The sequence below is a fragment of the Aptenodytes patagonicus genome, chromosome 2 (assembly GCF_965638725.1).
Source record: "Aptenodytes patagonicus chromosome 2, bAptPat1.pri.cur, whole genome shotgun sequence".
NCBI classification, from domain to species: domain Eukaryota; kingdom Metazoa; phylum Chordata; class Aves; order Sphenisciformes; family Spheniscidae; genus Aptenodytes; species Aptenodytes patagonicus.
The window spans coordinates 68,524,838-68,539,192 of record NC_134950.1 but is presented as its reverse complement, the minus strand read 5'-3'; the positions used below and the strand labels follow the sequence as shown (position 1 = coordinate 68,539,192).

The 14,355-nt window shown below is 36.6% G+C and overlaps 1 protein-coding gene across 6 annotated transcripts in view; it reads right to left on the bottom strand.

Annotated features, from left to right (window-relative positions):
- INVS (inversin) overlaps positions 1-14,355 on the bottom strand; it is a 105,090-nt gene that overhangs the window by 66,792 nt on the left and 23,943 nt on the right. The gene's annotated exons all lie outside the window — the stretch shown is intronic.

The window sequence follows — 14,355 nt, the reverse complement described above, 5'->3', positions numbered from 1 at the left end:
CCAAAGGAACATAAAACAATTTAAAAATGATCCTTACAAAGGAGGTGGGTTTTAAGGGCTCTTCATTGCCGACAGTCATAAGCACTGAAGATGCAGTCAGGGCATATACTTTCAGCAGAAAAGAAAGCCTTAGAAATAGCTACAGATAAACCACAAATTAGAACTGAAGGTTAAAATTGACCCTCTAGGTTACCAAATCAAATCCTCCAGCACTATAGGGAGTAAGGACATCTAATAATTTTCAAAAAATTCATAGAGATTTCTTTTAAATGGAATTACAGTGTTTTGGATTTTTTTCCCCATTTCTCTCAGTTTTGGGCTGGGTTTCTTAGGTTTTGTTTGTTGGTTTTTTTAAGACACCCACACACTTCACTCTTTCCACCCATGAAAGCAGGTTTTAAAACCTAAACAAGCATTGATCTTTTTATCTCAGTAACAAAGGCTAAACCCTACATTCCCCCCAAAATATCGTCAGCTCTCTGCACTCACTCTAGTTTGAACTCATTTGCTTTGAACACAAGCAAGCAGAGATTACAGAGCGTACCAGAAGAGGTCCCACTAAGTAGCCTACTGGATGGCAATGATACTTGTCTATTGCTAGTACAAATATCAGATATACCAAAACCTGCATTTCTCTCATCAATTAAGTACATTCTCTGATCAATTATCACGTTGACATCCTTCTCGGTCATTTTCAAATAATAAATTCATAATACATAGAATAAATTGTTCTGCTCCCCCACCCTCGCACACAGACTTGCATTTTGGACTATCATATTTCCAACCATTTCAATTACTTTCAGTATTTTCATACTTCTTGTATCCCAGACACTCCAATCCTGTCTGACTAATAATAATGCCTAATCTTGTGTCACTCTGAAGTATCCTTAGAAAAAATACTATTTGTGATGCTAAGTTTCTTAATGAAAAATATTGACTAATACTAAATTCAATTGCAACTGTTGAGGAATTCTAATATACTCCTTCTGATCTTACAGTTCATATTTAAACTGTATTTGTTTTCAGTTCGTTATCAAATTCTTTACCATACCCTTACATTTTGTGTCCTAATTTCCCATTTAACTTGCAATTTTCCATCTAGCACTACGGTAAATATTTTCGTACAGGCCTAAAAAGGAAATCTATTGAATTTATTTCTAGAAAATCAGCTAGCAAAATATGCTAGTCTTGAAGAACCTACTGCTGACAGCGTGGTGCACATTTTACCCAATTTTCTATTTATGTTTACATATTTATCCCTTAGAAACTAATTTTAAATTCTTGCATGATACTGAGGTCAAATAGGCTACTTCTCTCAGCTACTTTTCTTCCTATTTAAAACAGTATTTTAAAATGTAATCGAATACCCCAAATTCTGCAATGTTACAATTCCCAAAGAACGTTTCATTGATTAAAACTCCTTGGCACCTTGTCCCTTGTTGTTTCTGTACTGTTAAGATGAGATTTATCAAAATCAGGCGTTAACCGTTGACCACAGCCCCTGACAGAGAGAACCGCAGTAACTAAGCCTGGTCAGCAAGTGCACAGAAGACTGCAGGCAAGTGGTAAAATAAAAGGCCCCGCAAAGCAGAAGCGCAAAGGTCGACCTGTTTAAAGGGGTGCGTTCGAAGACAACAGAGAAGGAGTAACAGTGCAGCAAGTTCACCATCCATGACAGTAGGGATTTCAGAGATCTGATAATTATACATCCCACCATAGTTTAATAATTTATTAGCTTATTAAATTTTGATTTTTGAAATATATTCATTATTAATTAAGCAGCACTTATGTAAGACCTTTTAGCACAATTTTCTCAGTATTCTTTTGTGAAAAGAGAGACTATTTAACAATCAATAACTCATCTTCAGAGGAATATAATATGTAATTCAGTTACTTTTACTCTCTCACAAACAGAACACCACAAAATTATTACAGTTGAATTAATTGCAAAGATAAAACAGGTCTGCTTTTCTAATACTACATCAATCGTAGTATGGGCAGTGATTATACTTTTACTGTCTTTAAATATTAATCATATTTTAATTTTCCTTTTTAAACTCATAAATCATATTTAAGAAAGTATAGCTGGATACATAACAACAGCTTGAGAGCAGGAAAACAAATTGTATTATAGGTTATTACCTCCATATTCACTCATGTACACTGTTCCTTTGGTTTAGACCCAGTTTGGGGCAGAATGAGAACTGGCAAAGTGCATGAAAATTTAGCATATCAGGCCACTGATCTCCTTTTCCAGAGAAGCACATTCTGTCCCAAACATGCTAGTTCTTATTCTAAGATAACAAAAAAGGTGAAATAGAGTACTACGATTTTTTAACAGTCAGATTAGATATTAAACGTTTTAAACACAGGACTCCTTAAAAGTTGGAATTAAGATTTAATTGTTGCTCATGTCTGAAACAAAATTGTCTATACTTTTTAATAGTCACATGTGAGTTTCTAAAGTCAGTATAAATCTATACATTGACAAATAATAAATTGTATTGTGCACTCAGACACTCACTGGGGTAAAATACGAACAACATGAAAGTCATTTAGATTTTAGCTTAAAACCCAAGCAGAATATAGCAGCCAGTTTGCACTACATTAGCATGCTTTGCCAATAGATTAGCACAGATGCTATAGCTGAAGTTGAGAACAGCTCTTTGCTGTCAGATGCTTTCAAGAAGCAGTAAAGTCAAAAAACTTGAACTCCTTAATTGCTAGCTAAGCCTTTAAAAGATAAACATATCCCTGAGCTTTCCCTTTAAAACAAAAATGGCAACTGAATTTAACCTGCTTATGTTCACAGAGTAGAAACTGCTGTCTTTGACCTACTCAACCTTACAGGAGATAATCTTACTATATACACAAACATACATACTCACTCTCTGTCTTTCCAGCGAGTAGATGCTGAAGAGAGGATGCTTCACCCCACAGATCAACTCAGTCACAAATTTTCAAAACCCCAGAATTTTAATAACTTTGGATGGAAAAGGGCCTGTGCATGTGGTTTCTTTAAAGGTTGTTTCATCTATTAGTATCCCTTTGAGAAGAAGCACGTTCTCAGAACATCAGAAACAACTTAGAATGACATGGAGCATATGAAGGACTTTCTGTTCACCAACACCTGCCAGTTTTAGCAGCTTTTCAGGGAACAAACTAAGCACTTACAAAAGCAGAAGCTGTGACTATCATACTTCTAATTTGATATATATATATAGGGACAGAATACCATTCCAAAAGCAAATGAAATCCATACATCAAAAGGAGCATTTTGATATGCTTATATTACCAGCTAACTGCCAGAAATCTGACAAGGATTCTTCAGAAGAAAAGTTATTAAAATAGAGACTAGCAAGTAGATATATTAATTAAATTGCAAATAAGAATTATTTAGATTTATAAATTAACAACACTTATGTTTTGAAAAATTATCTATGCATGAAATAGTGAAACTTCTTGGTTTCTAATACACTAAAACTGAATTAATATTGCCTGGTTACAACAGCTATAAGCCCTGTAAGAGCTACCCTTTAAATGTATATGACTGCACTGTTCTTACATTCCTTGAAGATCAGGAATATTTTTTTTTTAACAGTTCCTGAAAAAAATAAAATAAAATCAATATAGCTACTTAGAACCTCAATTTCTAGTTAAAATGAGTAAAGTCGCCATCAAAATAGCAGGCTGCCTCTCTGGTTATCACATGCTATATTGCCATACAAGTTCAACACACAGAATATTCTTATTTGAGCAAATAAGCTCACGACAAAGTTTATATAAAATTTTGAATACGTTTAAATGTTAATACATTTTAATATATTCTAAATTTCAAATGCTATATCAAGAATCCACAAAAATTGAATCACAGTCAAGCTCCCAATAACTGTTTCCCCTTTTCTGCCATAATAAATATGATTTTGATACGTAAACCGTGAATAGAGAAGGAAATTCTATTTTATCCATGAATCTTAACATTTGGATTAATCATTCTTCAGTAAAACATAGCAGATGCAAAAATATTGTCACTGTTGAATGAAAACACACCAAAAGAGAAGGTAAATAAATCAAATTATTTCACAAATTTAAAGTAAGGTGATCGTATTCATCCATCTGATTGCAAAGTCCTACAGAACGAATACGCTGAAGTGTTTCTATTAAACATTACAGTTATAAGGACATTCTCAATCCTTTCAAATACTCCCCTCAACCTTTGGGACATACACTTGGTACACTGAGCAAGAATTAGACACTGAAGACAATAATTCTTAGCTCATTTTTGCTGCATACTGTCTATTCACCGTGGTAGCCTATACTAACTACATTATAAACAAAGTGAGCAGAGGTAGTAGAGAAACAGCTCCTTCCTGTTCTCTGCACTCCCTAGTCAGCTGGCAGACGATAGTCAGAAGACTTGATTTCCACATGCATCTTCAGTATAGCTGCTGCAGAGTGAATGGAAACAACCCATCTCTGAACAGACAGATAAAATATAATAATGTAAATTTTATTAATTATAGGGAGTTAAACCAGTATTTCTTCTAGCTCTGGAACAACTTCCGTCACAGCTGGACCAGTTTAATTCAAGAAAACTTCATATCAAGTGTTTAGGCAGTTTTAACTTGAGCAAAACTAAGCAGTTAACTCCTTGATTAAAAATGTAACTGAAAAATAAAAGTAAGTAAATCTTTAGGATTGTTGTTTTAGACATAACTCTTAACAGTCATCCATTGAACTACAGCTTTGAAAAAAAATTCTGTAAGCTATTTATTACCTCTGCGTGGACAAGGATGATGCCATGTCTTCTATCTAACAAACCACTGGCGGATTTAAATATGTGATGTTTTGCTAATCCTTTCAAGTCAACCATGGCAAAAACGTCACTGATTTTGACATTGGGTTAATCTCACAAAGTACCCTTTTAGCAACTTTGTTAGCAGCATCCTAGACTCAAAAGTAACACACTCAACTGGAGAGAACCTCTCAGACAGCTGAATAGAAACCTTATTTACCAGTTTCCAAGCTGAACATGTTCATCCGTCTGGCAAAGCATCTTAGCCAATACATCAGCCAAGAACATCAGTACGACTGGAGGCCAGTTCTGACTATCAGACATTTTGACTGAAAGCAAGGCACTGTCTGAACTTAGAGCACTTCCCCCTAAAGCCTCTTGCAAGATTGGCTTCAGTATCATGGTTTCCATAGGAATAGACAGAACTATCAACTGACACGCAGTCAAAGAATACAATAGAGAAGACAACTGACCAGTGCTGTAAAAGCCAAGGTAAAACTGTTTCCCAGCATAAGTTGAAGGGAAATAGGTGTTTGTATCTTACAGTCTTTGACCTCATCTATCCATGGTCTGTATATGCTGTTTCTGTGTAGCGTTCTTGGCTCTTCAGCTCTAAATTTTATAGTCTACCTATAGAAATTAGTGGCTTTCATGTAAAAAACACTTCAAGGATGAAAATGCAATTAGCATTCTCATTTCCAGTTGATCTCTTCTACTGTCACTGAACTTGTTTTCCTGTAGTGTTCTTTTGAAGTCATTCAGGCAGAAGTACCCACAACACACAATCTCTGGGGATTTACGAGAAAACCTGAGACACATCATCCGTATTGACAGGATCACTGCCTACCTCTTCATAAAGAATCAAAGACTAAGTTTTCAAAAAATGTTGTATTTCAAAAAATACTGTGATTTGAAAGATTTGACAGCAAGTACTGACCACCTCCTCCCCAAAAATACAAGTACTAGAAAATATTTATGACATTTATTTTCTTCACCTTAATGGCTTTAAGTTGAGCACTCTTGAACTAAGAGTAGTGTTAAAAAACTAAGAAAATATATCCCTGAAATATATGTCCTTCTTTTTAAAAATGGCATTTTCATATATTCACATTTTTCTCAAATCCTAGTAAAGTTTTCATTTATGTCCATATTTATAATGTTCTTCCCATTTTTAGTAATTATCTGTATACCTCACGTAACTGATGTTTTGCAGATGTCCAAGTCTCTTATTGCTTAGTTATACATACATTACCTAATGCCTCCTAAACTTCCCACCCCTCTTCCAGAAACATAAGACAAGTTAGGATGGTTGCTCAAAAGCATTTTAGCAAGACAAAAAAAATTCTCCATAATCTGCTTACACACAGAAATTTTTAAATTGTATATGCTCATACTTTAAGAGGACAAACCTACATTTAGACAGACTTCAAACAATTTTCCATTCTTCTAGACTTGTTTCTATGCTATGTCCAGACTTCTATTTAAAATCTAATAAAAATGTTATGAAGAACAGTATTATCAATGACAGAGTTCTACCTGAAAAACAAGTCTGAATGGCAGCCATCAGTCCAGTCAAAGTCCTCCCTTTTTATCCTAATTTCGTGCAGTACTGTTTCATTCTGGAAGGAAACTCATTGCCATTGCTACTCACTATCGCTCTCACCAGTACTGTGTCACTACTGCCCTGTACTTCTTAATTGCACCCCTCTAAGGGCTTGTGCATGTGATGTCCTTACAGACTCCTGGAAGCATCAATGCTTGCAAAATGAAAACTTTGCATATATACTCATTTTTGAGCATACCTTCCCAGAATTTTTGTTACGATTTTAGCTGCTGTTTTATCTGAAAATAAATCCATGTCTTTTAATTGATTTAAATATATTTCTAACATCTTAAGTCCTATAAAAAAACACTCTGTGAAATAATTACAAAAGAACATACCAAATTCTATTTTATGACAGAAGTTCTCCAGCCACAGTGAAATTTCCAGAACTATTACAGAAGTAGACAGACAACCCATAATGAAAATAACCTGCAATAAAGGTAGGTTTACCCTTACTTTAAATTATTATTGAGACACTTGAAGCTACTTTTATATATGGCAATATTTTATAGCTTCTACAGACACTACAGTGATGTTTGAGATTTAAAATGAAGTCAGAATCTACTTACAGTACTGGTAAATAAACCAAAGCCTTAGGTAAGCTACTCAAACTACATCCTAGCAATAAAAGTACTGGATTTATTTCTCTTTGTTCAGCCTATAGGCAGTTAAAATAACAATATACAGATGATATTCATAACATAAATCACTTAATATTTCAGTAGAAATCATTCCTCATTAATAAAAATTTGTAGCATTCTTCATTAATGCCTCATTCTTCATTAATAAAAAAAAAGTGCAACAAAAAAGGGTTTCAGCTGCTCTACAAAAAGACCAAAAAATGATCATTTTAATAGGTAAGATAAACTAATTTTGCATTTTATGAAATGCTGACATTAGCTGTTGCTTTCCAGGAAACAACAGAATTTGCTCATGTAGTTTATACATATCCATTTTGACTTGAGTGTGATTCACCTAATTCTCTTTAATCAACAATTTAACCAACTGTTTACAGACAAAAAGAAAGACAAATGAAAAATTAGTGCTCCTGGAGTTTGTGGCTGGCCTTAAGATCTGAATTTATTTTTCAAATACCTTCTATAGCAATAGCCTTGCATGCTGAAGATGTCCTATCTAGTATACTATTGATTCAAATGACAAGCCTGAGCATCAGATTAAGAACGTGTCATACACCTGATAGAAGATTCCTGGAGAATTCAGCAGAAAGGTGATCTATTGCTGGTACTACATTTATTGAAGCGTACATGGAAACATTTAACATAAAACTAATTCACTTAAAATTAGAAAAACATTTATAATTAGTGAAAACAAATACCTTCACTTTTTACTACAGAATACCCGTGAAAAGTCACCTCATTCAAACAGAAATCACTGAACAGCTCACAAAACTGAACTAAACCAAACTGATGAGCTAATACTAGCAATAGTTCTGTTTTAATTTGTCAGTGCCAAATCTGGACACAAACAAGTAAGCGGTTTCTCAGTCCCAACAACAATATTTCTTCTTGTAACCATTAAAGATCAGTCGTGAGGTCAGCTGCGGAGGGGCAATTAATGCAAGAACGATGTTTTATAAAGGACACTCAAAGAGGGAGATGCCTTTGCCTGTAAAGCTATTTTTTAAGATACAGACTTGGCGGCAGACATCAATGTCCTAGGAGAAGAGCTGGGCAAGTCTCTTGCGCACCGAGGGATGCCACAATGCTAAACATGCTAAAGGAACAGCAATAAGTGAAACAAAATGAAATCTATTCAGATATGAACCATAACACTCCCAGTATAGTACCATGTTTAGAAAGAATCGCATTTTTAAGATGTGACCATTAATTTTCAAGTTCAAATGCTAGAGAAATTTTCTAGTTCTAGAGACCTAGCAGTTGAAAACCAGGATAATTTAAGTCAACTTAAAACAGCCAAACATCAAGCAGCATGTAATAACGTTCTACAGAAAAAGCACTGCTCATGCCTGCACAAAGTACTGGCCTTTGCTGGGCAAAATTTTGCCTGTCTTAAAACGTGTCTGCATCCTGTTCAGTTCTAGTCCGTCTTCCCAACAAAATCTCTGAGTTTAAGTTAGGTACCAGTTTGGGGTTTTTTAGCCTTACGAGGTCACTTAAGATGTTTTTTTAAGGACGGGATCACTTTACCTTCTCATTCTTTAACTGACTGACTTCATAAACTAGTATGATTTGTTTTATTCAATGATATCAGCCTGAAAAATGATCGCTACAAAAGAGGACTTAGAAAAGATCTGAAAAAATAACAATGAGCAAGTCATCAGCCCAGATGCTCTTCTACGTTTTACTCACAAAAGTATGACCGTGAATTTGATAGATGAAAATAAAGTAATTCTACCAGCTGGCTGTACGGATATTTAAGATATCATTCCATATGCTACGCAGAATTAGTTCCTTTTCACTGGGAAACACAACACAAGCAGGGCTGCTCTATGTTCTGCCACCATGGCTTGCACTTCATTCATATTTTCAAAATCTTTTAGAAAATCACTGCAGTTGGAGACATTTCTTATTATTTTTAATGAAATCTGAAATGCTTGCGATCAAGACAGCTCAACAGAGGCACTAGTATGATAATACAATACACGTTTTGGGCCTGACAATATCCTCTTTGGCAGTCTGGATCACGAAAGCTTATTTCAAGCACAGGAAACATGGTAAAAGAAGATACAAAGCCAAACGGTGGAAAGGAGGAGAGTTAACAGAGCAAGAAGCAGAGCAGAGATGCAGAGAAGTGAAATTACATTGTCCTTGAAAATGAGAGAGAATAGTTTGTATAATGAAAATAAGTCAATTAGGTTAATAAACAGCTGTGACATTGCTGGAGGAGAAGAGGAAGAAAACACCACCAATAGTGATGTTCTAGATAGGCTAAGAAGGGGAGAAAATGGAGAAACCACAGATCATTGCCATGGCAAGGAAACTGTCTGGGGAAAAAAAAAAAAGGGGGCAAGGATTTTGGTAGCAAGGATTAGGTAAAGCTCTGGAAATTAAGATACTGAATTATGACACACTTCTTATCACAATGAATAAAAACAAAGCAGGAACTTGACAAAAAAGTAATTTTTCAGAAGAATGGACAGATTTTTAATAAGCTAAAAATATAATTTAAAAATCTTCTAGTAATAAATGAGCTAGGGCTTATTTTACTATCAGGCAAAAGCCCATTTTATCACAGTACTTCTATAGCGTAGACTACAACAGAGTGTAGAAACACTGCGTCAGCATCACGGATATTGTGGATACTGGAGCCAACCTGGCCGCAGCAGCATAATACTTCTCTTGCACCTCAGCAATCTCAGCTATCTTCACCACAATTAAATCTGCAAGAGCAGGCCATTATCTCAATTCTTCATCTGTCGTCCTATAGCTTACACCAGAAGGTTAAATGTGATTAAGTCAGATTATACAGACCCAAAACTAAATACCAAGATCATAAAGTGAGAGTTGGGGAAGCAATGAAACAAAACAGAGAGGGAAAGATGAGGCAGAGAACTGGATTATGAGAAAAGTTAGAAGTTTAGTTCTGATAAAGCCTAGACTAGAAATGACAGAGGCACAATACCTGTCAGATAACTAATTGCAAAACCAAAAATTATTCAAGACCCATGAATCCAGACTCTCACACAAAGATGGGTCTTTGGGAGCATGGCAGTCAATCTGAAAGGGGAAAAAAGCCACAATTTCTGACAGATTAGCCACTCAACCATGATAACAGATAATACGTTCAAGATTTCTGCTTCTGAAACACTCAGAGCATTGTACTAACCTACAAAGATAAACCTGAGATTTAAGGATGGGTTTGCCAGCACTTACAGCAGACCACCAGTAAATACTGTCATGAGTCCAAATGGCCATCAGTAAGTGGTGTAGAAGAGAGGGGAGCGGCAGGAGAATCAATCCAAACTGAAACACCAATAGTAAAACCACTAGTATAGAATAAATGACCAAAACCAGAAAAAAAATCTATGAAATTTTAAAAAATCTCCAAGCTTATAAAAAAGAAGAAAAATATAAAATTGTCTTTTTTTTATTAGCCAATACAAAATAAAGGGCTTTTTTCCCCCCCTCTCTGAAAACTGCTATTTCAAGGTCATCAGCAGTTAAGGATGCTATCTCCTTGTAAGAGATAGCCAGTTATATGAAGGATAACTTTGGCCAAGTACTATAGATCTCAGGAAAAGTGTGTTACATAGAGAAAGGAGATACTGGTATAGTTACAGCTAAGACTTGCTTTGAAAAGAGTGACAAAGTAAGATGACAAAGAAAGAAACCACTATTTTAGTAATTTTATAAACAAGCGAATCCTCCTTTAAAATCTAGTCTTATCATTTATTCTGGTAAGGTAAATATTAGTACCGCAAACTTTCTGAGACATTAATCTGAAAAAAATTATTTGTTCTACTAGCATAATGGCTCTTTCATTGGATTTATCTTCTTTAGAACAATTCAAATCTTTCTCCAAGAAACAGGCAGAGAGCAAGGGATCAAACACAACAACTGCAAGAAAATACAGACAAAATTCAACTGACAATTTTACCATCCAATGCAGGACTGGATCATAGTACTTATTCTACTTCCAGCAACATTGAAACAACTGCTTATATCTCAAAAACCATATTGGTACTATCAGACTGCCAAATCTTTAAACAAAACATTAAAACAAAATATTCGGTTTCTTTGTAGCTTCTGCTAAGTGATTCCCTCCATTGGTGGATATTTTCCTCTCCTATGTTATAATCTTTTGCGTTTATATTCCCCATCTGAGTAGTTAACTGGCTTTTTCTCAAGACACAGAGCCAGTCCGATTTGGTATCACGCTGCCAAATCTATTTCACACAAATTCTGTCTGTCCCTGTGTGTGCATGTGCGTGCGTGTGTGTGAGAGAGAGAGCGCCAGATACAGAGGGAGCACACACCATGCATCCTCATTAACTGGAGATATATAATTAAACAAGAAGGGGTTAAAGCATACGTTAGCCTATTCTACTTTTCTATCTATTACTTTTTAAAAAGCTTTCATATCTCTTCCTCCTTGCTTCTGAAAGCTAACCATCCCTTCTTCCTTTCAGGAAAGCTGACATTTGACAGCTTAACATAGCTGACAGGGTTACCCAACAGCCCACCCTCCCTATTCTCAATCCAATTAGACCTCTAATCCTCCAGATGAAAGGCCCAGCTACTCACGTTCCTCATGACAACGACAGCTATTGATTATTTGTCACTACAGCTAACACCTTCTCTGTCGAGGCCACTCTGACAGAAGCAAACCTACCAAATTAGACAGCACTTTATCTGCCCTGGAGGCCAAATGGCACAACAAGTAAAGGCTAATAAATGGTATAAAAATGAACAAATCATAACATTATGACAGGTTGATCGTTGCCAGCAGCTTCACAGCTCAAGCTTGATGCTCCGTTAGACCTGTTCCTTCTCTTTTCTCTTCCACTCGTGCTCCAACTTTGACTGAATTAAAGGCCAGAACAATTAAGGCATTTGACCAGCAAAGATAAGCTAGGATAGAAGTATCATCAAGGGACACAAATGTCAATAGCAGACTACCGTTTGTCAATAAAAACATTCCAGAGATGCAAATGCTTATGACTCTGCTCTCCACTAGGCTGTACTGACTGCCTTTGCACAGAGCTCTTCTCAATCCCAGGCAGAAACTCCGGGAAAATTAACCCCAGAAAACCAAGCTTGAGCTGGGAAGCGTTCTTATCAGGCAAGGATTTGCATCATTAAAAAAGGAATCCCAATACCGAGCTACATGACAGAGAGATGTTACGGTTGTTACTCCATTTAATATCCACGAAATTTTCCTTTCTTTTTAGTGGAGTGATATAAGCCAGGAATACATAATTTGAATTTATCATTATAAATTTTCTTCAATTGTTTCTCAAGAAAAAAAAGTCTGTTTCTAGGACAATATGCAGTATCTAGTAACACAGGACCTCAAAAGTCACATCACTCTAAGGCAAACCAAAAAGCAGCTACAACGTTTATTATTTTTACAGCGGTACTATCCAAAAACATTAACAGCGAGATCAGAGACACAGTCCCTGAACTGAGGCTGTGTAATGCAACAAAGGGCAGGAAGAGAACATAAAAAAACCCAATATAAAACACCACAACCACGGGAATGTTGTTAAGATCACGCAATCACAAGAATAATGTGAGTAAAAATACACAAGTTCTTGAAACAGTTAAAAAGCAATTAGTACTGCCCTGCCATAATCAATTAGTTGATTTCTCAACTACGCCAAAAAGAATGTATTTTCCAGCAAGGGATTCCTATGCTTCTGAAATTGCTTACTAACAATTAAGTGATATTAGATCAAATTACATTAAAACTTAAATAAAAGAAAAGCTTCTTTAGCTAAAGAAGACATAAGACATGAATATCTGCTATTGTACTTTGGAAAAATCTAGTTTAACTGAGGAAAATGTCACTGTGTAACATCTAGATCGTACAGATATACGAAACTACATGCAAGTGCAACATAATGCTATTTAAAAAAAAAAAATCTAAACTGTAAAAAGATTTATTCAGTAAAAAAAGTAATCAAATTATGTAGTATTTGTCCTCAGACTGTTTCAACTTCTTAGGTTTACAAACTACTCTTGTGGATGAACACATATTTATTAATCGTCTCACTCAAGACACAGATGATGAAACTCTTTAACAGATGTGCATTTCAGTACGGCAGTATCACAGAACGTAGATATTAGAAGGAACAGTTTGGCAAACAGATCCCTTAAGATTACTATTGCCCTTAGAAAAAAGGAACCTACAGGACAACTAGGTAAGTTGGGTCTCACAAAGCTCAAGCAAACCGGTAAAAACGCTGAAAAGTTGAAATCGCATGTAATACGTCCAGGAATAAATCCAAATCATTACCATACTGCTCTCAAGCGTACTCCAAACGTGACAGATCACCGCAAAGCGGAGACAAGCATTTTAATTGCCAAATAACGTTGTGCACCGCTCAGCAGCCACGCTTTCCCCCGCAGGGACAAACCCCGTCCCGAAGGCACTTCGGCCCCCCCCCTCCCCCGGGCCCCGAGCCGCGCGGGGCGCCGACCGCCCGGCCCGGCCCCCGCAGCGGCACCTGCCTGCGCCGAGGGAGACCCCTAGCGGCGCCTCCGGCCCCACCCGCCGCCGCGCGAACTCCTCCCGGACTCCTCCCCGCGCAAAGACGCCTGTGCCCGCGCTGGCGGGAGCGGGTCCGCGGCGGCCTGGGGAGCCGTGCGGGTCTTCCGGCACGAGAAACTCCCTCCTCGCTTGTACGGGGAACCGCCTACTTGTCCCAGGTTACAGTCGCTGCTGTGGTCTGTCCCTACGGGGCAGATTCTCATTCTTCTTAAGGCGCACCCTGTTTACAGAGGAATGGGACACCTATCATTCTCCCAGTTTCGTTTTACCTAGTTCATTAAAAGTATTCTCATTTGGGCTTTCCCCCCCTTTTATTATTTTAAGACCTTTTTTTTAAATCTTTAACTATGATGGCTAAAAAAACAATGTTATACGAGAGGACTAGCTGGTGCCAAGCTGTGAAGAAAAATTACTGTTCTTCATTTCTCATCATACCAGCAAAATCTGTAAATGTCTTTGTGTGTTAGACTTATTAACCCGATGAGTTGTCTCCCCCGTTATTATTTCTGAGTTTTCTTCTGCGAGACTTATTTATAATATATGGTTTATGATCGCTAGTCTTGGTAAGCGTGAATCTTTTCCACCGTTACAGGTCAGAATCAGAAACGATATACCGCTATGCTTTCCAAGTCGTGTTCCAGGAGACGCGCCTCCCTGAGAATCATAGGGGAACATCCTTTACACATAGCAAGAGCTAATCCATTCGTCTTCACAAAAACCTTAGATGCAGTTATTGTTTGTTCTACTTTTAAATTTGGTTTGC